Genomic DNA, 24,250 nt, shown 5'->3' with positions numbered 1-24,250 from the left:
TCTGGAGCTAACCTAGGTGTCTGTCTGTTGGAGCTGGCTCTCAATTGGTCCTCATGTCTTCCATAAGGTAGCTTCTCCTCCTTTCATAGGGTGGAGGAAGAGTTCCCAGAACCAAAAGAGACTTTTCAAGAGTTAATGTGGGAGAGGACTGTGCAAAGGACCACGCCCAAGATGGTGGTTTACAAGATGAGGAGGCATTATTTCTTGAGACCACACATCATAAAACTCATGGCAGCACCACTACTACACATATCCTCTTCTTCACTGGCTTTTAATCCTCAGTTCTCTACAACAGCATTTCCTAAGGGGTATTCCAAGTATGGTAGGAAGTATCTTTGAAGTACTAACTCATTTTTTTACCTCAGGTATTTTGTCCCTCATCCTTCTTCCCATCTTAAGCTGCCTTAAGAGGCAACTAAATCACCTCCTCAGGGAATAGAAGCAAGAGGAGAATATGAGGAAAAGGGAGCTCTTTGTTGCTTATGAGTCTTAAAGATTTAGCTTTCTAGGAAACAAAAATGATTCATGGCATAGAGTAGAAGATTTTGGTGGCAATCTCATGGGAAAACCTCAAAACCACTAGGCAGGTCCATGGGATATCTGCACCATTTCCTGCATGGAAACCAAAAGGAAGCAGATATTCCTCACAGAATAGCGAGCTGACATGTCTAAGAAATATGGCCCTCTATGGTCACGCAGAGTTTCTTATACCTCAACATGGAACAGATCGGTTAGTAAAAGTATCTCCATCAGTCACAGAATAGTATGGAAGAAATAGAAATCCACTGGGTTTGAAAGACATGCCTCATCAACAGGCACACAGACCAATTTCCCAGGTCAAGAGAGCAGTGCCGACACCTCAATGGCCATTAGTGTACATCAATGACACAGAGCAACCAGATAAGTGCCACTTCACCATTTTACAGCCTCCCTGGCACTACAAGACTCCAGATAATAGACACACTCATGGGGGCAATTAAGGAATCCTAAAACTCTAGCAGTCTTGGAACAGAGAACCAAACTAGACATCAAGTGAGCTATTTAGAACTACAGAACTGTAGGTTTCTTACATATGCCAGTGTATAGACAGAGATTGGTATCTGTGCATATAGAATATATGATCCGTGCATTGTTTTCCCATTCCCAGAAATGTTCCATTGTCAAATTGCTTTGGAAAATTCATACTTTCATTTTGAAAGTCAAATGCCCCAAATTTTGCCACATTTATTTGACATTATTTGACCTTTTTGAAGTGACCCCCAAAATTAATCATCCTGGGGACATTTATTGCCTTGTGCTGAGTAGAATATTATATATTTAGTTTAAGAGTTGTAGGCAGCATCATTTATGTTAAAGTTGAGCAAACCGAAGCTTTAAAATGCTGAGCTTCCTAAGTGGCAGAACCAGGATGCTTCTGGTGGAGTGCTGGCACCCACATCAGTGGAGGTGGTGATGTACTCACTACATTCCAGAAAAGCCAAGAGGCCAGGTGTTTAAGGCCATTTGGTGAAATGTTGCTCATCTCTTTATCCTTCAACAGTTTGGCTCATCTGTTGACTTTTAAGGAATTCACTTATTTAAGCAATGTTAAGGTATCTTCAAAGGAAAACATTCATAGCTGACCACTTGAAACACTGAATTCAGCTTTTCACTGCTGATCACCTTTTCTTTGGAAAGCTCTTCCTTTGATAGGGAATGTTGAGTAAGTAAAAATCATCTCTGGAAACTGGTGGTAAATAAATGCATTTATAACCTCTCCTTGTTTTGCTTTTTCTATGTTTTCTCAAGCCTTGTACTTGTGTGTAGATGTATATATACATGTATGTTTGAGTGTGTGTATGAGGAATTGTGTTTCCACAGTTCATTGTGGTTTAGGCTCTTTTCAGTAAATGTTCAACATATTTAAACAAAAACATCATCTCTGGATGGGTTGGTGGGGTATGACAAGAAAACACAGCCACCACATAGCCAGCATGTGATGACAACTTCCCAAGGACCCTGACTGCAGAAAGTCGTCCTTGAAGATGACCCAGAGCAGAGGAACCAGAGAAGTAGGGCTCAGGCAAATTGTGTCACAAGAGGCAGATCCTCTGCATGGGAGAAACTTGAGCACTGAGAAAACCAAAGAGGATATCTGAGGCTGAGGGGAGAAGGGCTGGGAAAGCCTATGATTAGCAAATCACTCCACGTGATTTGAATATAAATCCTTCTAGCTTTTAAAATGAGATCTGACACCTGAACCCACTGATCACACCAGTAGAAAACAAACGTCTACAGGTTCAGTGTCTCCTGATGCAGTGTAATCGACAGTAACTGATGGCACAGGAAATACTGACCTTGAGTGTGATCGAGTCTCTAGGCTTAACCATCAGTCTGAAGGATATGGGCAAGAAGTCTTCAACACCAAGAGGATGGTATTAGCCAACATCAGAACGTGCAGAATTCTATACAACAAATGACTCAGTTTCCCTCGTCTAGCCACTACAATGAACACGCTGTATAATAGCAATGGTGAAAATAAGGCTAAGTGAATTAAAATACACTAATCTCCCTTCTTCCTTAGATTCAGGCCAGAAGACCATTAAAATTAGTGTTTTCAGAAACTTGGCTTTTTGGCGGTGCGCTGGCACTTGCAAAAATAACCAGTGCACACCTGCACCTTCTGCAAAACCCAGACAGCTCTTTCCATTTTCCCTCATTGATATCTGTGATAATGACAACTTGCCCTTCCCAATTCTGGTAGGTCTCAGTTTGGTCTTTTATTGCCTTCCTGAGGAGGGGGACCTTGGAGAGGCCAAGTGTTTTCATGTAAACCTACACCCAAATGGAGAAATCATTGGACAGCCCCTGCTGTGGCTGAGAAGCTTTCGTAGTGTCATTTGATTTAGGTACTGCAGAGTCATGAGGCTAATACAATAGGACAACTTTTTGTCCATTCCACTTGTTTCCACAGAGACCTACGTAGTGCTGTTCAGATCAGTCAAAATGGACTCTGTGTGCATGAATCATCTTCACATTCTGCCATTGTCTTCCGGAACTCACAGTAGTTTCAGGTCTCCTTCAACTGAGTCTACTTAATCTAACACTAGAAAACAGCTTACCTAAGCATAAAGACTCATCTTGTGGCAAATATGAATCCATTAATCCTACCAGAATATGTTAAATGACAGCCAAAGGGTTTGGTTATGTGTTATCTGAAATTGGTGTACTGAATTTTCAGTGTGGAAATTCACTGAGTACCCAGGACCTCTGCAAGCACTGCACTAGATTTGGGAATGTTATGCTATGTGTGAAGAAATTTACCACATTACTTACTTGCTAGCTACTACCCCAGTCCTTACATCATGGCAATTTTAGGGGGTAGCTAAAACTATCATCCTCCACAATTTACAAATGAATTAGAAAGTTCTCAGTACAGTTTGCATGTGCCCAAGGTCCCACAATAGATCAGAAGCATAATAAGTTTCTGGTCCCTTGGTCTATCTCACTCCAGCCCTTATTATCTTTCTACACTGCAGGGAGAGGACATGAAGATAGAGCAAAGGACAGTGAAAGACTCATGAAGGGAATGTAATAAGAGAATAAGAAGAGAGCATTTGAGCTTGATTTGAAAAGAGGAAATGAAATAGAGATAGTAGGAATGGAGGATGCAATCACTTAAAGAGGAATCAATGAATGGGAAATGAGTATGGCAAAAAGTATTCCATACTTGGGGGAAGAGCATCTATGTAAGGGAATAAGGAGAAAAGACTGGTAAAGTAGGAGACAGGCGAGGATTCCACAAAGGCCCTGAAACATGGAAGTTTGTTTAAAAGGATAAATTCAATGAAAAAATCTTATTAAAATAAGTGATTACAATATTTCAGTGTATGACTGTAAGGTGGATTTTTTGGTTAGAAACTATAGAGAGTCATTGACTAAAGAATCTAAATTGACTTTAGTACTTCCAGCTCTAAAATGTATACCATCACATCCCTACCTCTTTCCAAAAGGAAGAAAGCTTTTGCTCTGGGCTTGGGATATGAAATGCTATATACTCTTTCTTTTTTTTCCCTACAGGATATGCATTCCTTTATCAATCAGAAAGGACCACTCACAGAAGGCATCTTCAGAAAATCAGCCCATATAAATTCATACGGAATCATAAAGGAGAAACTAAATTCTGGGGACAGAGTGAACTTTGACAGTGAATCTGTTCTTGTGGTAGCATCTGTTTTAAAGCTGGGCAAAGTTCTAGCTTTATCCACACATGAACAACTCAAGGTTTGATTGTTGTCTTTCATTATGATTGCCCAGGAACCATCATAGGCATAACTGATTAAGAACTTGACACACTGGAAAACACTTCATGAAATCAAAATTTAAGGAAGATACTGTAGGAGTTAAAAGCCCCATACATTAGAAATACGTTCTGTTTTCACCATTCACCGCCCGCCTGAAGACCCCATGCAAAATACTAATGCTAATATGACTACTAGTAATAATAAATTTCAAAATATCCACTGGCACATACATAATGTTTACCAAAGCAAACATCCCGCTTTTGATTACATCCTCACCACCCTCCTAATGCAGGCAGTTTCCAAAAGAAAAATCATATGAAACATTTGAAAATAGGTATAGAAGTTTACAATAGTAAGCAAGTGTTTACTTTATGAGGAATCCAAAAAGGCTCAGTGAGGCAATCATTCTTAAGCATCATTTTCTCCTGTCTCTTAATGCCTTTTACTTTATAAGTCATGGAGGAAGGATTTTGCCATTTGTGTCTCCTTTCACCACATCCTAAGCATCCTTTTATTAATATTTGAGATGTCTATCCCACCATCCAAGGTTATAACGACATGGTAACAAGCTCTGGCTACATGCCTCTTTTGATAAATCTAACTTTTGGAGTAGGCACAACATACAAAAATAGTTTCGATTCTTAAAATTCAAAAGATTGACTAAAACAATAGGTTTTTGAAATTATACAGCTAATTCACAGATATCCAGTTATATTCCTAAAAGGGAAATGGAGAAAGAAGTGAGAACTAGAACAAACAATTTAATCCATCTACCTTGGCACTTGCTAACAACTCTGAACAAAACTATGTTAAGGCAATAATGATGACACTCTTAGAACCAAGGTCATATTTGGTCCTTCCTTGTCCCCCATTACTGTTTAACTCTATGATAGATAGCAATAGTCTCTGACCACTACTACACTGGGCTATAATAAAACACACCAGTAAATATATGTATAGACACCAAGAGAAAGGGGAAAGAATGATGATACATTAAGTACTTGCACAGCATGGTAAGTGTTGCCCTCTTTAAGCTGCACACATGGAATTGACTTTTCTAGCAAGACTTAGTCAGGTCTTTTCTATTTCTGTGTTATAAGCACAGACTAGGAAGATGGTGACCAAGTGTGTGTAGAGTTCTTAGACATTTCTAAAGTTTTCCCTTCCTAAAGTTGACTAATCTTTGTGGAGAATCAGACTCTGCAACCTTGGCCTGAATAGTATCATGTCAAACTATCTGGAGAATTGGCCTACACTAGAAATTAATATATCTTCAGGACCATCATGAGTTTGCCATTACACTATTTGATACAGTGATTGAAAGGAAGAATGATGCAGTTATGAGAGTATTTTTTTAGTAGTTTCCAAAAAAGCACACAAAAGAGTAAGTGCCATATGATAGAATGGAGCTTTGTCTTCATTTCCACTAAAGCTTAGGCTCTGCTTTGAAGCTTTCGTTTTTGTTGGAGAAAATCCACACACCTTCTTTCGCATGTGCACATCGATGGAGAGTCAGAGCTGAGCTCCGTGTGGGTCACAGTTTGGGTATCTATGAAAGAAGTAGGGACTTAACTGAAGTTTTCAACTAAGTGTTTTCTCTGTAATATTTCCAATATGTGTGTGTGTGTGTGTGTGTGTGTGTGTATTTTTGTTATCTACATAGTATTTTCTTCTAAATATCCAAGGAAGTTTACTTTTATCTGACCTCTAGGATAAATGGCTTGGTGTTTTTGATGAAGTGACTGAGGAGGAGAAAATAAATGCAGCCCAGAGGTAATGATGCAATAATTACTCTACTCTGGTCATGTCTCAGAAATACAGGCAAAATACTTTTAGGAAAATATTGGCTTACATTTGCCACTTTGTTCACTACAGTAATGATCAAAGCCAAAGAGTTTCAATTCTTCAGACCCATGGACGCATGTTTCAGAATACAGGCATGCCTTATGGCTATTAATGCTCTTCGCCTGAAGAGCATTATTAATGTGGACTCCTTAGCCATTGTACACCTTCTGAATATATGAAACTGGTAGACAAAATTCAGTGGCCTAAGAGAGATCCTAGAGCATCAACAGCCCGTGGTATAATCTTACATTTGTCAAACATTTAACGAGAGTGGGTTAGCTCAGAAATCGAATTCGGTGAAACATTTTTGTATACATTCATGCCTGGAACTCTGCTACAGCAGGTTGTGAACTAGATCTAGAAAGATGTCCTCTGTTCTCCATCTCTATACTTCCAGCTTCCTAAGTGCAAAGACTTGCCTTATTCAAAAGTGCATCTTTCTGACTTTAGGCTTCTAGCCCAGCTGCCAAAAGCGAATGTTGTTCTCTTGTGATGCCTTTTTGGAGTGTTATACAATATTGAGCAACAATCCTCATCCAATCAGATGACAGTTTATAATTTATCAGAGAGTATAGCGCCATGCATTCTTTGTCCACCTAATTCCTCCAGCTTTGAATTGATAAACAACTTTATAAAAAAGGTAAGAGAGCTCTCATTTGTGTCCCTTGAGGTTTAGAATCCATGCTTTGAATCTGAAATGTGTCGTAGTGAACTGGATGGATCAGTTCTTAAATGTGCACAACTTCATAGGCTTCCTTGGAATGGCAGAGTTCGTTATCCTACTCTGGTGGAATATGGGAAGGGATGTTGTTAAAGTGTGAAACGCAGAGCAGTTGAGTCGCTTTCTTCCCATCCAGGAGGTTCAATACTACACTACCTAAATAAACAAGAGAGAAGAGTGGTGTGATATGATTGAAAAGAAACTGGGCTTTGGAGTTTGACATGCCAAGGTTAAACTCTCAGCCTGATCTTTGAGGGGTGGGGGAGCTTGTAAAGGCAAAAGCCATGGATTTTGGGCAAAGCCATGGGTTCCTGATAACACAATGGTAACAACACCTAGGTCCTCTAGTCAGTACTGGCACATCCTAGGTGGATCGGGCACTATGAGTACCCATGGCTCCAAACACATTGACCTTCCTCTGTAAGTTGTGGCTCATTTAGAAAAATACATGGCTACTGTTTTGCCTCTGTTACATCAGACAGAAACTAGTAGAATATTCCAGAACATCCTAATGGAGCCACACATGTCTAATAAGATGACTGCTTTTCCCCAAGCACATGCCGAGAGACAGCATTAGACAAAGGAAGACATGAGGAGGGACTGCAGTTATACAGACAGACATGTTTTCTCTCCAGCCATGTGAGTTTTTCCTCAAAAAAAACAAAAAACAAAAAACAAATATAAAGAAACCCTCAGGAATCTCCAAATTCCACTAAGATACTTCCTCATTTAAGAAATTGATTTCATAAGTTTTTCTCTATGCTTTAAACATTTTAATTAGATATTATACAGAAGTTATAACCCAATATGTATTGGAAACAAAATTTAAAAAAATAAGTAAAGTTTAACAAATTAGGTTACTTCAAAAACTATCTTAGTTTTAATGATGTAACCATAGGTATCACAATGTTAGCTATTAAACTAGGCCACAAATTATAACTTTAGCCCACTGACTAGTACTATTTTAAAATCTATACCCAAAGTACAACGGAAAGTATCACTCTATGTTATTTCTCTTTGGGAACTCTGCTTTCTGTATATTTTTATTAACTCTGCATTCTTCTTAGAAGTCTTTCACATTATTGGTTAGATCCAAGATTTATAAACAAAATGTGACTTATAGCTATGCCATATGAAAAAGAGCACCCCTTTGTGGTCCTTTTCATTACAGGTTTCTCTTGTACACTTTTTGATTGAAAATTGCCTCAAGATATTTGGAGTAGACATCACTTCTCTCTTGGGAGAGAATTCAATGAGTTGTGATAACAATGAGAAGGCCGCAGGTACTGTGAATAATTTAATTGGCTTTAGCCAGAAGCAGACAGCAAGGTTGCCATTGGTCTGGCAGATACTTACCCCTGTTCTGGAGCCCAGGGCATCCCCAGGGCAATGATTCTCAGCTGCTCCTTCTTCCGAAGGCTGGCTCACAGGTCAAGGGAGGTTTCACACTGTTGGAGACCAATAAAAGCATAGAAACTTCAAGAAGTTTCTAGCAGTATTAGGAGATAGCATGGAATGATACAGTTTTAGGGAATTTTTTTGAGCACAATTTTAAATGGATCCCACATATATATTATATTATATATGTTGTTAAGCATATAATACATAACTGTGTATTTCAATTTATAATATATAAATGTGCTCTGGTTGAAACCAGAGCATGGGGCTTTTATTCCTCCTCCCTCCTCTTTTTCCTCAGTGTCTCATGAGGCATTCAGAAATTCAGTGCTCTTTAAAATGAGTTGAAAAGAACCAGCAACACTGATAGAAAAGGACTTGACTTGATGTCAAACCACCTCTCCAGAGTACAAACTCCAGTGCTCCCATTTGTCAGCTATATGACCTTTGGCCAATTAGTCTAGCTCAGTATCACTTTATTTATGCCCAAAATGTGGAAAAACATAATGTCCAAATCTTAGAAATTTTGTCAAGATTCAATAAGATAAAGGATGTAAAACACATTTCTAAAAAGCCAACTAATAGAACTAGGAGAAGTTCCCCTGAGACTAGTGTTAGTATTACTGGAGCCTAGTTAAACACAGCTCACTGGCAACACCACATTTTATAAAACAGAGTTTAGATTCAGAACCTGGAGACCCATATCATCGATTCCTCCCTAGTTTTGATATGTCTTCTTTTTACGACAAATACCACATTGTGTTGAGGTAATCTTTAGGGTAATCCATGTCATCAGGAATTAAGATGAGTCTAGTGTCATATCTGAGAATTCGCTGGTATAAATCAAGTGTTTGTCTTTCATTTCATCTGTGACAGAAAAACAAACTGTTGAATCCAGCCAGTAAGAAGAACAGTAAATTTCAAAAAGGCACAACTGCCCAATGATACCAAATCCCGATCTGGTATGGGTCCATTCACCTATATGTCTACAGTTTACTAAGTCACTGAAGACTGGATACTCCATAACGGCACTTGACACTTCCTCTTTCTTTATTTTTCCAGTGATGATAAACGAGCCCCTTCCAAGACCCTGCTATTTCCATTTAAATTTTTTTCCTTGGTCCCATATATTGATATTGAGGAAAACTTCCCACAAAATATCTTCTCTATCTTCAATGCCTACCATATCCTATTACATACTTTTTGTATTGTATTGTATTGTACTGTATTGTACTGTGTTGTGTTGTGCTGTATATTTTTACATGGATAATAAAAATGATTCCATAACTCAGTAGGTAAGACAACCATTTAATTTGGTTCTGATTCATATAACACTTCAGTGGAGGCTCATCTGAGCAGTTCTGGTCTCAGTTGAGGTCACTTGTGCACTTGCAGTTAGCCTGGAGCTCATCTGGAGCTAACGTAGGTGTCTGTCTATTGGTGCTGGAACTCAATTGGTCCCTATGTCTTCCATAAGGTAGCTTCTCCTCTTTTCATAAGGTGGAGGAAGAGCTCCCAGAAGCAAGAGAGACTTCTCAAGAGTTAATGCGGGAGAGGATGTGCAAAGGACCATGCCAAAGATGGTGGTTCACAAGACAAGGAGGCATTATTACTTGAGAGCACACATCATAAAACTCACGGCAGCACCACTACTACACATATCCTTTCCTTTACTGCCTTTTAATCCTCAGTTCTGTACCCCAGAATTTCCTAAGGGATATTCCAAGTATGGTTGGAAATGTCTTAGAAATAAAAACTCATTTCTTACCGCAGGTCTTTCCCTCATCCATCTTCCTGTCTTAAGCTGCCTTAGGCAACTAATCACATTCTCAGGGAATAAAGCAACAGGAGAATATTAGGAAAAGGGAGGTCCATGTTGCTTATCAGTTTTACAGATTAACTTTCTAGGAAACAAAAATGATCATGGCATAGAGTAAAAGGTTTCTGTGGCAATCTCACAGGAAAAGCCCAAACCCACAGGGTAGGTACATGGGATATCTGCACCATTTCCTGGATGGAAACCAAAAGGAAGCAGAAATTCCTCACAGAATAGCGAGCTGACATGTCTAAGAAAGATGGCCCTCTATGTCCATGCAGAATTCCTTATACCTCAACATGGAACAGATCAGTTAGTAAATGTATTTCGATCAGTCCCAGAATAGTATGGAAGAAATAGAGAGCCACTGCGATTGAAAGACATGCCTCAGCAACAGTCACACAGACCAATTTCCCATGGTCAGATAGCAGTTTGGACACCTCAGCGGCTATTAGTATAGATCAATGACACAGAGCAATCAGATAAGTGCCACTTCACTATTTTACAGCCTCCACAGCACCAAAAGACTCTAGAACATAGACACACTCATGAGGGCAATTAAGAAATCCTAAATCTCCAGCAATCTTGGAACAGATTATCAAACTAGACATCAAGTGAGCTATTTAGAACTACAGAATTGTACATTTCTTACATATGCCAGTGTATAGACAGAGATTGCTATCAGTGCATATAGAATATACGATCCAAGGATTGTGTTCCCATTCCCAGAAAGAGTTCCCCTGTCAAATAGGTTTGGAAAATTCATACTTTCCCTTTGAAAGTCAAATGCCCCAATTTTTTTTCCATATTTATTTGACATTACTTGACCCTTTTGAAGTGACCCCATTAATTAATCATCCTGGGGACATTTACACTAGATGACATGCTGTATAATGGCCATGGTGAAAATAAGGCTAAGTGAATTAAAATACACTAATCAACCTTCTTCCTTAGATACAGGCCACAAGACCATGAAAGCAGTGCTTTCAGAAACTCGGCATTTTGGCGGTGTGCTGGCACTTGCAAGAACAACCAGTGCACAACTGCACCATCTGCAAAACCAGGACAGCTCTTTGGAGTTTCCCTCACAGATATCTGTAATAATGACAACTTGCCCTTTCCAATTCTGGTAGGTCTCAGTTTGGTCATTTATTGCCTTCCTGAGGAGAAGGAACTTGGAGAGGCCAAGTGTTTTCATACAAACCTACCCTCAAATGTGGAAATTATTAGACAGCCCCTGGCTGTGGCTGAGGAGCATTGATAGTGTCATTTGATTTAGCCACTGCAGAGTCATGAGGCCAATACAGCAGGACAACTTTTTATCCATTCCACTTGTTTGCACAGAGACCCATGTAGGCCTGTTAAGATCAGTCAAAATGGACTCTGTGTGCATGAATCATCTTCACATTCTGCCATTGTCTTCCTGAATTCACAGTAGTCTCAGGTCTCCTTCAACTGAGTCTACTTAATCTAACACTAGAAAACATCTTACCTAAGCATAAAGATGCATCCTGTGGCAAATATGAGTCCATTAATTCTAACAGAATATGCTTAATGAAAGCCACAGAGTTTGGCCTGTGTTATCTCAAATTGGTGTACTGAATTGTTAGTGTGGAAATTTACTGAATATCCAGTACCTCTGCAAGGACTACACTAGATTTGGGAATGTTATGCTAGATGTGGAGAAATTTACCATGTTAGTTACATGCTACCTACTACCCCAGTCCTTGCATCACAGCAGTTTTAGGGGGTAGCTAGAACTACTGTCCTCCACACTTTACAAATGAGTTAGAAAGTTAGAAAGGTTTCAGAACAGTTTGCATGTGCCCCAGGTCACACAATAAGAAGCATCATAGGTTTCCAATCCCTTGGTCTTTCTGACTCCAGCCCTTATTATTGTTCTACACCACAGGGAGAGGACATGAAGATAGATCAAAGGACAGTGAAAGACTCATGAAGGGAATGTAATAAGAGAATAAGAGAGCATTTGAGCTTGGTTTGAAAAAGAAAGGAAATAGAGGTAGTAGGAATGGAGGATGTAATCACTTAAGGGGAATCAACAAATGGGAAATGAATATGGCAAAAAGTATTCCATACTTGGGGGAAGAGCATCTATGGAAGGGAATAAGGAGAAAAGACTGGTAAAGTAGGAGACAGGCGAGGATTCCACAAAGGCCTTGAAACATGGAAGTTTGTTTAAAAGGGTAAATTCAATGAAAAAATCTGATTAAAGTAAGTGATTACAATGTTTCAGTGTATGAGTGTAAGGTGGACTTTTGGGTAGAAACTATAGAGAGACATTGACTAAAGAATCTAAATTGACTTTAGTCTTTCCAGCTCTAAAACCGTATACCATCACATTCCCTACCTCTTTCCCAAAGGAAGCAAGCTTTTGCTCTGGGATTGGCATATGACATGCCATATACCCTTCTTTTTTCCTACAGGATATGCTTTCTTATCAATCAGAAAGGACCACTCACAGAAGGCATCTTCAGAAAATCAGCCTATATAAATTCATATGGAATCATAAAGGAAACTAAATTCTGGGGACAGAGTGAACTTTGACAGTGAATGTTATTGTGGTAGCATCTGTTTTAAAGGTCAGGAAAGTTCTAGCCTTATTCACACATGAGTAACTCAAGGTTTGATTGGTGTCTTTCATTAAGATTTCCCAAGAACCATCATAGGCATAACTGATTAAGAACTTGACACACTGGAAAACACTTCATGAAATGAAAATTTAAGGAAGCTACTGTAGGGGTTAAAAGCCACATAGATTAGAAATACTTTGTTTTCACCACACACCGCCCACCTGAAGACCCCTTAAAAATACTAATACTAATATGACTACTAGTAATAATAATAAATTTCAAAATATCCACTGGCACATACATAATATTTACCAAAGCAAACATCCTGCTTTTGATGACTTCCTCACCACCCTCCTAATGAAGGCAGTTTCCAAAAGGAAAATAATATGAAACATTTGAAAATTGGTATAGAAGTTTACAATAGTAAGCAAATATTAACTTTATGAGGAATCCAAAAAGGCTCAGTGAGGTGACCAAATCATTCTTAACCATCATTCTCTCCTGTTTCTTAATGCCTTATACTTTGTAAGTCATGGAGGAAGGATTTTGCCAATTGTGCCTCCTTTCACCACATCCTAAGCATCCTTTGGTTAATATTTGTGATGTCTAGCCCACCACGCAAGGTTATAACAACATGGTAACCAGCTCTGGCTACATGCCTCTTTTGATAAATCTAACTTTTGGAGTAGGTGCAACAGACAAAAGTAGTTTGGAATTCTGAAAATTCAATAGATCAACCAAGAAATAGATTAGTTTCGAAATTATACAGCTAAATCACAGATATCCAGCTCTATTTCTGAAAGGGAAATGGAGAAAGAAGTGAGAATTAGAACAGACAATTTAATCCATCTACCTTGGCACCTAACAGCTCTAAACAAAGGTATGTTAATGCAGTAATGATGACACTCTTAGAATCAAGGTCATATTTCATCCTTCTTTTTCACCTTTGGAATTTCCTTGTCCCCCATTACTGTTCAACTATATGATAAATAGCAATAGTCCCTGACCACTACTACACTGGGCAACAGTAAAACACACCAGTAAAAAAATATATATAGCCATCAAGAGACAGGGGAAAGAATGATGATACATTACGTACCCGAATCGCAGGATAACTGTTGTCCTCTTTAATGTGCACACATGGAATTGACTTTTCTACCAAGACTTAGTAGGGTCCTTTCTATTTCCATGTTACAAACACAGATTATATGGTGTCCACGTGTGTATAGGTTCTTAGACCTTTCTACAGTTTTCCCTTCTTAAAGCTGTCTAATCTTTGTGGAGAATCAGTCTCTGCAACCTTGGCCTGAATAGTATCATATCAAACTATCTGGATAATTGGTCTCCACTAGAAATTAATATATCCTCAGGACCATCATGAGTTTGCCATTAGACTGTCTATTTTATACAGTAAAGGAAAGGAAGAGTGAGGCAATTATGAGAGCAGCTTTTGTAGTAGTTTGCAAAAAAGCACACAAAAGAGTAAGTGCCATATGATAGAACGGAGCTTTGTCTTTATTTCCACTAAAGCCTAGGCTCTGCTTTGAAGCTTTCGTTTTTGTTGGAGAAAATCTACACCTGCTTTCGAATGTGCACATCAATGGAGAGTCAGAGCTGAGCTCCGTGTGGGACACAGTTTGGGTATCTATGAAGGAAGTAGGGACTTAACTGAAGTTTTCAACTGTTTTCTCTGTAATACTTCCAACATATATTTTCTATTGTGTGTTTATATTTTTTATAACCATAAGGATTTTTTTCAAAATATCCAAGGAGGTATGTTTTCATTCGACCTCTATGATAAATGGCTTGGTGTTATTGATGAATCGACTGAGGAGGAGAAAATAAATGTAGCCCAAAGGTAATGATGCTATAATTACTCGACTCTGGTCATGTATCTGAAGTATAGCCAATATACTATTAGGAAAATATTGGCTTAATTTTTACCACTCTGTCCACTAAAATAATGATCAATGCCAAAGAGTTTCAATTCTACATACCCATGGAGGCATGTTTCAGAATACAGGCATGTGTTATGGCTATTTTTGCTCTTCACCTGACCTTATTAATGTAGAATCCTTTACCATTGTACACAATCTGAATATATGAAACTGGTAGACAAAATTCAGTGGCCTAAGAGAGATGCTAGAGCATCAGTAGCCAGAAGTATAACCATAAGCTTATCAAACCTTTAACCGGAGTGGGTTGGCTCAGAAATTGAATTCAGTGTAACTTTTTTTTTGTATACATTAATGCCTGGAACTCTGCTACAACGCGTTGTGTACTAGATCTAGAATGATATTCTCTGTTCTCCGTCTCTATACTTCCAGCTTCCTAAGTGCAATGACTTGCCTTATTCAAAAGTGCATCTTTCTGACTTTAGGCTTCTAGCCCAGCTGCCAAAAGCGAATGCTGTTCTCTTGTGATGCCTTTTTGGAGTGTTATACAACATTGAGCAACAATCCTCATCCAATCAGATGACAGCTTTTAATTTATCAGAGAGTAGAGCCCCATGCATTCTTTGTCCACCTAATTCCTCCAGCTTTGAATTGATAAACAACTTTATAAAAAAGGTAAGAGAGTTCTCATTTGTGTCCCTTGGGGTTTAGAATCCATGCTTTGAATCTGAAATGTGTAGTAGTAAACTGGTTCAGTTCTGAAAAGTGCGCATCCTCATAGGCTTCCTTAGAATGGCAGAGTTCATTATCCTACTCTGGTGGAATATGGGAAGGGGTGTTGTTAAAGTGTGAAACAGAGAGCAGTTGAGTTGCTTTCTTCCCGTCCAGGAGATTACATACTAGACTGACTACACAAAAGAGAGAGAAGATGGTGTGATAAGATAGAAAAGAACCAGGGCTCTGGAGTTTGACAAGCCAAGGTTCAACTCTCAACCTGATCTTTGATGGGGGGTGGAGCTTGTAAACATAGGCAAAGTCATGGCTTCCTCATAACACAATGAGCTCCTCTGGTCATAACACTGTCTAATAAGATGACAGCTTTACCCCAAGCTCACGACGAGAGCCAGCATTAGGCAAAGCAAGACATAAGGGGGGACTGCAGTTATACAGACAGACATGTTTTCTCTCCAGTTCTCTCCAGCCATGTGAGTTTTTCAAAACAAAAACAAAAAAACCCCAAAACAAAATAAAAAACAAAAACCCCACAAGATTCTCCACTTTCCAACTCAGATACTTCCTCATTTAAGAAATGGATTTCATGGAGGAGGGGCAAGATGGCGGAAGAGTAGGGTCCCCAATATCCTGTCCCCACCAAATTACCTAGATAACCTTCAAATCAATCTGAAAATGTACGAATTCTGCCTGAGATTTAAAGAGAGACCAGCTGGAATGCTACAGTGAGAAGAGTTCACGCTTCTCTCAAGGTAGGAAGACGGGGAAAAAGAAATAAAGAAACAAAAGGCCTCCAAGAGGGAGGGGCCCCGCGAGCAGGCGGGCTGAGGCCAGGGCGAGTGTCCCCAGGACAGGAGAGCCCCGTCCCGGAGAAGCAGGAGCTGCACCAACCTTCCCCGTGGAAAGGCACCCTTAGGGAGTTAGAGCAGGACCCAGGAAGGCGGGGATGCCCTCGGGCTCCCTGGGACACAAACAGGCACCTGCGGTGCACCAAGGAGAGTGCGCTGAGATCCCTAAGGGCTGTAGCAAACACGGCGGGACCGGAGCAGCTCAGAGGGTCTCGGGGGGCGGCTCCGTGGAGGGGGCTGCATGGCCTGGAGCGCGAATCCAACGGCGCAGGCACCAAAGCACAGCCCAGAATCCAGCCTCCCCCAGGGACAGGAAGAGGCCGGGAGGGCCCAGGAGAGCAAGGACACTCCTGCCAGGAGCTGAGCAGATCAGCGGCCCTGCCCAGGAGCCTCCGGGCCCTGCAGAGGGAGAGCCCCAGAGTTACTGTGGGGGCTGAATCCAGGTTTCCTGAGCTGCCACCCCACTGTGGCTGTTCCTCCTGGGGCCTCACGGGTAAACAACCCCCACTGAGCCCTGCACCAGGCAGGGGGCAGAGCAGCTCCCCCAAGTGCTAACACCTGAAAATCAGCACAACAGGCCCCTCCCCCAGAACACCAGCTAGAAGGACCAGTTCCAGGGGAAGTCAAGGGACTTAAAGGATACAGAATCAGAAGATACTCCCCGGTGTTTTTTGTATTTTTTGTTTTGTTTTGTGTTTTTTTTTTCTCTCTTTTTGATTTCTGATTGCTTCCCCCACCCCTTTTTTTCCACCTTTCTTTCTTTTTCTTTCTCTTTTTCTTTTTCTTTTTTCCCTTTTTCTCTCCTTTCTCTTTTTCCTTTTTCTCTTTTTTTTCCTTCTCTCTCTCTCTTTTTCTCCTTTTCCCAATACAACTTGTTTTTGGCCACTCTGCACTGAGCAAAATGACTAGAAGGAAAACCTCACCTCAAAAGAAAGAATCAGAAACACTCCTCTCTCCAACAGAGTTACAAAATCTGGATTACAATTCAATGTCAGAAAGCCAATTCAGAAGCACTATTATACAGCTACTGGTGGCTCTAGAAAAAAGCATAAAGGACTCAAGAGACTTCATGACTGCAGAATTTAGATCCAATCAGGCAGAAATTAAAAATCAATTCAATGAGATGCAATCCACGCTAGAAGTCCTAACGACGAGGGTTAACGAAGTGGAAGAACGAGTGAGTGACATAGAAGACAAGATGATGGCAAAGATGGAAAGTGAGGAAAAAAGAGACAGACAATTAACAGACCATGAAGACAGATTAAGGGAAATAAACGACAGCCTGAGGAAGAAAAACCTACGTTTAATTGGGATTCCCGAGCGCGCCATAAGGAACAGAGGTCCAGAATATGTATTTGAACAAATCCTAGCTGAAAACTTTCCTAATCTGGGAAGGGAAACAGGCATTCAGATCCAGGAAATAGAGAGACCCCGCCCCTAAAATCAATAAAAACCGTTCAACACCTCGACATTTAATAGTGAAGCTTGCAAATTCCAAAGATAAAGAGAAGATCCTTAAAGCAGCAAGAGACAAGAAATCCCTGACTTTTATGGGAAGAAATATTAGGGTGACAGCAGACCTCTCCACAGACACCTGGAAGGCCAGAAAGGGCTCGCAGGATATATTCAGGGTCCTAAATGAGAAGAACATGCAACCAAGAATACTTTATCTAGCAAGGCTCTCATTCAAAATGGAAGGAGAGATAAAGAGCTTCCAAGACAGGCAGGAACTGAAAGAATATGTGACCTCCAAACTAGCTCTGCAAGAAATTTTAAGGGGTACTCTTAATATTCCCCTTTAAGAAGAAGTTCAGTGGAACAATCCACAAAAACAATGACTGAATAGATATCATGATGACACTAAACTCATATCTGTCAATAGTAACTCTGAATGTGAACGGGCTTAATGACCCCATCAAAAGGCGCAGGGTTTCAGACTGGATAAAGAAGCAGGACCCGTCTATTTGCTGTCTACAAGAGACTCATTTTAGACAGAAGGACACATACAACCTGAAATAAAGGGTTGGAGAACCATTTACGATTCAAATGCTCCTCAAAAGAAAGCACGGGTAGCCATCCTCATATCAGATAAATTAAAATTTACCCCGAACACTATAGTGAGAGATGAAGAGGGACCCTCTATCATACTCAAAGGATCTATCCAACAAGAGGACTTAACAATCCTCAATATATATGCCCCGAATGTGGGAGCTGCCAAATATTTAAATCAATTAATAACCAAAGTGAAGAAATACTTAGATAATAATGCACTTAAACTTCGTGACTTCAATCTAGCTCTTTCTACCCTCAATAGGTCTTCTAAGCACAACATCTCCAAAGAAATGAGAGCTTTAAATGATACATGGGACCAGATGGATTTCACAGATATCTATAGAACTTTACATCCAAACTCAACTGAATACACATTCTTCTCAAGTGCACATGGAACTTTCTCCAGAATAGAAACATACTGGGTCACAAATCGGGTCTGAACCGATACGAAAAGATCGGGATAGTCCCCTGTATATTCTCAGATCATAATGCCTTGAAATTAGAACTTAATGACAACAAGAAGTTTGGAAGGACTACAAACACGTGGAGGTTAAGGACCATCCTGCTAAAAGATGAAAAGGTCAACCAGGAAATTAAGGAAGAATTAAAAAGATTCATGGACACTAATGAGAATGAAGATACAACCGTTCAAAATCTTTGGGATGCAGCAAAAGCAGCCCTGAGGGGGAAATACATCACAACACAAGCATCCATTCAAAAACTGAAAATAACGCAAATACAAAAGCTCACCTTACACATAAAGGAGCTAGAGAAAAAGCAGCAAATGGACCCCACGCCCTGCAGAAGAAGCGTTAATTAAAATTAGAGCAGAACTAAATGAAATCGAGACCAAAAGAACTGAGGAACAGATCAACAAAACCAGGAGTTGGTTCTTTGAAGGAATTAATAAGATAGATAAACCATTAGCCAGCCTTATTAAAAAGAAGAGAGAGAAGACTCAAATTAATAAAATCATGAATGAGAAAGGAGAGGTCACTACCAACACCAAGGAAATACAAACGATTTTAAAAACATATTATGAACAGCTCTACGCCAGTAAATTGGGCAATCTAGGAGAAATGGACACATTCCTGGAAAGCCACAAACTACCAAAACTGGAGCAGGAAGAAATAGAAAATCTGAACAGGCCAATAACCAGGGAGGAAATTGAAGCAGTCAACAAAAACCTCCCAAGACACAAGAGTCCAGGGCCAGATGGCTTCCCAGGGGAATTCTATCAAACGTTGAAAGAAGAAATCATACCTATTCTACTAAAGCTTTTTGGAAAGATAGAAAGAGATGGAGTACTTCCAAATTCGTTCTATGAGGCCAGCATCACCTTAATTCCGAAACCAGACAAAGACCCCACCAAAAAGGAGAATTACAGACCAATATCCCTGATGAACGTGGATGCAAAAATTCTCAACAAGATACTAGCCAATAGTTCATTAAGAAAATTATTCACCATGACCAAGTAGGATTTATCCCCGTGACACAAGGCTGGTTCAACAGTTGTAAAACAAACAATGTGATTCATCATATCAGCAAGAGAAAAACCAAGAACCATATGATCCTCTCATTAGACGCAGAGAAAGCATTTGACAAAATACAGCGTCCATTCCTGATCAAAACACTTCAGAGGGTTGGGATAGAGGGAACTTTCCTCGACATCTTAAAAGCCATCTACGAAAAGCCCACAGCAAATATCATTCTCAATGGGGAAGCACTGGGAACCTTTCCCCTAAGATCAGCAACAAGACAGGGATGTCCACTCTCACCACTGCTATTGAACATAGTACTGGAAGTCCTCGCCTCAGCAATCAGACAACAAAAAGACATTAAAGGCATTCAAACTGGCAAAGAAGAAGTCAAACTATCCCTCTTCGCCGATGACATGATACTCTACATAGAAAACCCAAAAGCCTCCACCCCAAGATTGCTAGAACTCAAACAGGAATTTGGTAGTGTGGCAGGATACAAAATCAATGCCCAGAAATCAATGGCATTTCTATCCACTAACAATGAGACTGAAGAAAGAGAAATTAAGGAGTCAATCCCATTTACAATTGCACCCAAAAGCATGAGATTCCTAGGAATTAACCTAACCAAAGAGGTAAAGGATCTATACTCTCAAAACTATAGAACACATCTGAAAGAAATTGAGTAAGACACAAAGAGATGGGAAAATAGTCCATGCTCATGGATTGGCAGAATTAATATTGTGAAAATGTCAATGTTACCCAGGGCAATTTACACGTTTAATGCAATCCCTATCAAAATACCATGGACTTTCTTCAGAGAGTTAGAACAAATTATTTTAAGATTTTTGTGGAATCAGAAAAGACCCCAAATAGCCAGGGGAATTGTAAAAAAGAAAACCATAGCTGGGGGCATCACAATGCCAGATTTCAGGTTGGACTACAAAGCTGTGGTCATCAAGACAGTGTGGTAGTGGCACAAAAACAGACACATAGATCAATGGAACAGAATAGACAATCCAGAAGTGGACCCTGAACTTTATGGTCAACTAATATTCGATAAAGGAGGAAAGACTATCCATTGGAAGAAAGATAGTCTCTTCAATAAATGGTGCTGGGAAAATTGGACGTCCACATGCAGAAGAATGAAACTAGACCACTCTCTTTCACCATACACAAAGGTAAACTCAAAATGGATGAGAGATCTAAATGTGAGACAAGAGTCCATCAAAATCCTAGAGAACACAGGCAACACCCTTTTTGAAGTCGGCCACAGTAACTTCTTGCAAGATGTATCCATGAAGGCAAAGGACACAAAAGCAAAAATGAACTATTGGGACTTCATCAAGATAAGAAGCTCTTGCACAGCAAAGGATACAGTCAACAAAACCAAAAGACAACCTACAGAATGGGAGAAAATATTTGCAAATGATGTATCAGATAAAGGGCTAGTTTCCAAGATCTATAAAGAACTTATTAAACTCCACAGCAAAGAAACAAACAATCCAATCATGAAACGGGTAAAAGACATGAACAGAAATCTCACCTAGGAAGACATAGACATGGCAAACATGCAGATGAGAACGTGCTCTGTATCATTTGCCATCAGGGAAAGATAAATCAAAACCACAATGAGATACCACCTCACACCAGTGAGAATGGGGAAAATTAACAAAGCAGGAAACCACAAATGTTGGAGAGGATGTGGAGAAAGGGGGACCCTCCTGCACTGTTGGTGGGAATGTGAAATGGTGCAGCCACTCTGGAAAACCGTGTGGAGGTTCCTCAAAGAGTTAAAAATAGATCTGCCCTACGACCCAGCAATTGCACTGCTGGGATTTACCCCAAAGATACAGATGCAATGAAACGCTGGGACACCTGCACCCCGATGTTTCTAGCAGCAATGTCCAGAATAGCCAAACTGTGGAAGGAGCCTCAGTGTCCCTCAAAAGATGAATGGATAAAGAAGATGTGGTTTATGTATATATACAATGGAATATTCCTCAGTCATTAGAAACGACAAATACCCACCATTTGCTTCAACGTGGATGGAAGTGGAGTGTATTATGCTGAGTGCAGTAGGTTAATCGGAGAAGGACAAATAGTGTATGTTCTCATTCATTTGGGGAATATGAATAATAGTGAAAGGGAATATAAAGGAAGGGAGAAGAAATGTGTGGGAAATATCAGGAAGGGAGACAGAACATAAAGACTCCTAACTCTGGGAAACGAACTAGGGGTGGTGGAAGGGGAGGAGGGCGGGGAGTGGAGGGGAATGGGTGACGGGCACTGAGGGGGACACTTGATGGGATGAGAACTGGGTGTTATTGTGTATGATGGTAAATTGAACACCAATAAAATTAATTTATTAAAAAAAGAAATGGATTTCATAAAGTTTTGCCTATGTTTTATACAGTTTAATAAGATATTATACAGAGGTTACAACCCAATATCTACTGGAAACAAAATTTTAAAAGAGAGGTAAATTTTAATGAATTGGGTTACTTTGAAAACTATTGTAGTTTTAAAGATGTAACTATTAGTATCACAATATTAGCTTTAAAAATAGGCCAAAAGTAAAAAAAAAAGGCCAAAAGTTAGAACTATAGCCCACTGATGATAATTATTTCAAATCTGTACCCAAAGTACACCAGAAAGTATCACTCTATGTTATTTTTGTTAGAGAACTCTGGTCTCTCTATATTTTATCAACTCTGAATTCTTCTTAGAAGTCTTTCATATTAATGGTTAGATCCAAGATTTATAAACAAAATGTGACTTATAGCTATGCCATATGAAAAAGAGCACCCCTTTGTGGTCTTTTTGCATTACAGGCTTGTCTTGTACACTTTTTGATTGAAAATTGCCTCAAGATATTTGGAGTAGACATCACTTCTCTCTTGGGAGAGAATTCAATGAGTTGTGATAACAATGAGAAGGCCGCAGGTACTGTGAATAATTTAATTGGCTTTAGCCAGAAGCAGACAGCAAGGTTGCCATTGGTCTGGCAGATACTTACCCCTGTTCTGGAGCCCAGGGCATCCCCAGGGCAATGATTCTCAGCTGCTCCTTCTTCCGAAGGCTGGCTCACAGGTCAAGGGAGGTTTCACACTGTTGGAGACCAATAAAAGCATAGACTTCAAGAGGTTTCTAGCAGTATTAGGAGATAGCATGGAATGATACCATTTTGGGGAATATTTTCAAACACAATTTTAAATGGATCCCACATATAAATGATATTATATATGTAGTTAAGCATATAATACATAATTGTGAATTTCTATTTGTAATATATAAATGTGCTCTGGTTGAAACCCGAGCATGAGGCTTTTATTCCTCCTCCCTCCTCTTTTTGCTCAGTGGCTCTTGAGGCACCACAGGATTCCAGTGCTCTTTAAAATGAGTTGAAGTGAGACAGAACATAAAGACTCCTAACCCTGGGAAATGCACTAGGGGTGGTGGAAGGGGAGGAGGGTGGGGGGTGGGGGTGAATGGGTGACGGGCACTGTGGGGGGCACTTGACAGGATGAGCACTGGGTGTTATTCTGTATGTTGGTAAATTGAACACCAATAAAAAATAAATTTACTATAAAAAAATAAAATGAGTTGAAGACTCCTAACTCTGGGAAATGCACTAGGGGTGGTGGAAGGGGAGGAGGGCAGGGGGTGCGGGTGACTGGGTGGCAGGCACTGAGGGGGGCACTTGACGGGATGAGCACTGGGTGTTATTCTTTATGTTGGCAAATTGAACACCAATAAAAAATAAATGTATTATTAAAAAGGAAAGAAAAAAATGAGTTGAAAAGAATCAGCATCATTGAGAGAAAAGGACTTGACTTGATGTCAAACCACCTCTCCAGAATACAAACTCCAGTGCCCCCCATTTATCAGCTATATGACCTTTGGCCTATACCTCAAGCTTGCTATCAGTTTATTCATCCCTAAAATTTGGATGAAAATAATGTCTAAATCTTAGAAATGTTCTAGAGATTAAATAAGATAATGGATGTAAAATACATTTCTAATAAAGCAGTTAATAGAACTAGGAGAAGTTCCCCTGAGACTAGTGTATTATTGGAGTCTAGCTAATCGCAGCTAACTGGCAACACCCAATTTTGTAAAACAGAGTTTAGATTCAGAACCTAGAGACATATATCATCAACCCTCCATAGTTTTGACATGTCTTCATTTTTTTTCTATAGTGTAATTCATGTCTTAATGAATTAAGATGAATCTAGTGTCAGGTCTGATAGTATTCTGATATAAGACACAGGTTTGTTTGTTTTTTTCATCAGTAACAGAAAAATCACCTGTTGAATCCAAGCCAGTGGGAGTGATAGTGATTTCCAAAAAGGCACACCTGCAGAATGATACCAAGTCCCCATCTGGCATGGGACCATCCACCTACATGTCTACAGTTTATTAAGTCACTGAAGACTGGAATCTCCATAATGACACTTGACACTTCCTTTTTCTTTATTTTTCCAATGAATGAAAAATGAACCCCTTCCAAGACCCAGCTATTTCCATTTAAAGTTTTTTTCCTGGGTCCCATATATTCATATTGAGGATATTTCCCCACAAAATATCT

At 39.8% G+C, this 24,250-nt stretch overlaps 1 long non-coding RNA gene across 2 annotated transcripts in view; it reads right to left on the bottom strand.

Annotated features, from left to right (window-relative positions):
- Window positions 1-4,107: 4,107 nt before the first annotated feature.
- Window positions 4,108-24,250, bottom strand: part of LOC140598563 (uncharacterized) — an 89,627-nt gene continuing 69,484 nt past the window's right edge. For both annotated transcript variants that reach the window (XR_012001007.1, XR_012001008.1), the window contains 3 exons: window positions 22,679-22,770; window positions 8,206-8,297; window positions 4,108-7,005 (listed from right to left, as the gene is read on the bottom strand). This is a non-coding gene — a long non-coding RNA (uncharacterized lncRNA). The remainder of the gene's footprint in view (window positions 7,006-8,205; window positions 8,298-22,678; window positions 22,771-24,250) is intronic.

Source organism: Vulpes vulpes, chromosome 4, assembly GCF_048418805.1.
Source record: "Vulpes vulpes isolate BD-2025 chromosome 4, VulVul3, whole genome shotgun sequence".
Lineage (NCBI taxonomy): Eukaryota > Metazoa > Chordata > Mammalia > Carnivora > Canidae > Vulpes > Vulpes vulpes.
The sequence above is the reverse complement of the archived record's forward strand: the minus strand, read 5'-3'. Positions and strand labels throughout refer to the sequence as shown.